Below are 2,189 nucleotides of genomic sequence, written 5' to 3'. Positions count from 1 at the left end.
GGGGGCGGGGGGGGGCAGGAGCAGCGCGTTGTGGCCGGTCCGCACTCCAGAGCCGCCTCCCCCCGCGCGGCCCGGCTGCGCTAGAGTCCGAGACCGGGACTGGCCTCGTGAGAGGGGGTCGTCCTCGGCTGCGAGGGGGGATTGCCCACGGGTGTTTGTACGGGGTGGGGTGTGGATATCCACATATACACTTGTACACGTATACACATACGTGTGCACGTTGGTATACATACATTGAAAGCGTGCCTGTGGCAGTGCACATACACTTCTGCCTGTTCGCGCACACCTGCATGCACGCACACAAACAGATGCACACTATGCACATGCACAGTATACACATGCACCCCCATGCACACATGTTGTACCCTATATGCTACAGGTGCACTGTGTGTATACACCTACTCATGCAGATGCGTGTGCATGCATGTACGTACACACACGCACATACATGCATGTATGTGGCTGCATGGGCTCACATACCGAGTGCATGAGCGTGAGGCGAGCACCGGGTGGATTTGGGCACTCGATCCCCAGAGCGGTGGGTGCGGGGGACAGCGTTTGGTGGAGTCGCCCTTTACGCCCAGGGAGGTGAATCCGGGCGACCCCTTTCCCTGGAAGCTCGTGGGCACGTGCAGGCGTCGCTGGTGCTGCTCGTTTCCCCTCGCCCGTGCTGCCTGCCCTGCTGGACGCGGCCCAGGTGTACGAGTTAAGGTTGGTTCAATACTTAGGTTTCTGCAGTAACCTTAGCAGTGGTGTTGGTTGTGGTACGCACCACGTGGACTCACTGAATCAGATGCGTCAGCTTTTGTAAGCATCTGGCAAAAATAAACTTTTTTTTACAGCAACATCCCAAATAAAGAGACCTTATAAGATTGTCTGGGTGCATGGAATAAGTAAGTCTCAGCTGGGCTCCTTTGTGATATTAGCTCTATTAGGCATGTAAACACCTGCATGTGATTCACAAGATAAGCCTCGAGGTTTCAGGCAGGAAGCCGTAGCATCAGAAGCCGTTCGTATCTGCTGTGGTCTAAGCTCTTGGCAAGAGGTAGGGGTGGGAGTCAGTCTACTATTTTTCATAATGAAAAACTGAGTGAAATTAGTTTTTGAAATGCAGGTGCCACAAAACTCAGGCAAGTTGCAGAAGGGCGCCTGGAGCCGAAACAGGCTGAGAAACCACTGTACTAGGTACAGGAAGCCACGATGATAGCTTTCTCTACAGCATCTTAAATAGCAACTGGATATATTTTTCATGCCTGTTAATGGGGACTGATTTCAGAAATGCTACATTAAGTAGGACTGGAATTGTCTCCTTGTGTCTCCAGCACTTGACACTCCTCGCTTCCCGCTCCAGCGCTCTGCGCGGTCTTCCCCAGGGCACTCACGTTCCTGGTTATGCCTCTGGCTTTGCTTACGCAAAAAGCTGAACCAGTTTAACTCTGGTTTACTCAATCTGGTGAATTTAAGCTGGTGCACACCAATTCACAGGTGCTTTTCTAGGTGTAGCTTGTGTTGATAACTTTTTTAAACCAATTTTAATTAAATAGGCGCAATATCTTGCTAGGTGAGGCTTGAAACATCATTTCCCACACCCTTTGCATGGTCATGCATGCACATAGGAAAAGAAAAGAGAAAGTGCTTGATGCAGTTACGGAACCACTTTGATTCCAGTTAATTTACTACATATCCGCTCCCTGACACAGGAAGTTGCTTGGCTTACCTTTCTAATAGGATCTATTCATTTAGCAATAGCAGTTATAATTATGCTTTAAAAATACTTACAGTAAAATCTGATTTCACATGCTCCTGCATTTCGGGGGGAGGGGAAAAATCTTGAATAGAAACTCAAAAAATCTTGAATAGAAACTCTTACTTCTTGAATGAAACTTCCCATGCTTCAAAGCTAAACAGAATTATTGAAAATTAGGGTTGGAAGGGACCTCAGGAGGTCACCTAGTCTAATGCCCTGCTTGAAGCAGGACTACCCCCAACTATATCACCCCACCAAGGCTTTTAAAATTTCCAAGTGAACATAAGTAATAGGTTTAGATGCCAAAAATGAGTCCAGTAAGGCAGTTATTTTAGTACTGTAGTGTATATGAATCATTGTGTTCCTGTTAACTTGAACATGTAGGAAGAATTATATTTATCAGTCTTCTTTTGTTCAATAGAAACCAAAAGACTTATCTAGA

General features: G+C 47.5%; 1 long non-coding RNA gene across 1 annotated transcript; it reads left to right on the top strand.

Moving 5' to 3' along the window:
• Positions 1-875, top strand: LOC112549022. The gene is made up of 2 exons (XR_003092447.1): positions 1-107; positions 585-875. It is a non-coding gene; the product is annotated as an uncharacterized LOC112549022 (long non-coding RNA).
• Positions 876-2,189: the final 1,314 nt, after the last annotated feature.

This window comes from Alligator sinensis, unplaced genomic scaffold (genome assembly GCF_000455745.1).
Source record: "Alligator sinensis unplaced genomic scaffold, ASM45574v1 scaffold2988_1, whole genome shotgun sequence".
In the NCBI taxonomy this organism is placed as follows: Eukaryota; Metazoa; Chordata; order Crocodylia; family Alligatoridae; genus Alligator; species Alligator sinensis.
Note: the sequence above shows the minus strand (reverse complement) of the source record. Positions and strands in the feature narration are given on the sequence as shown.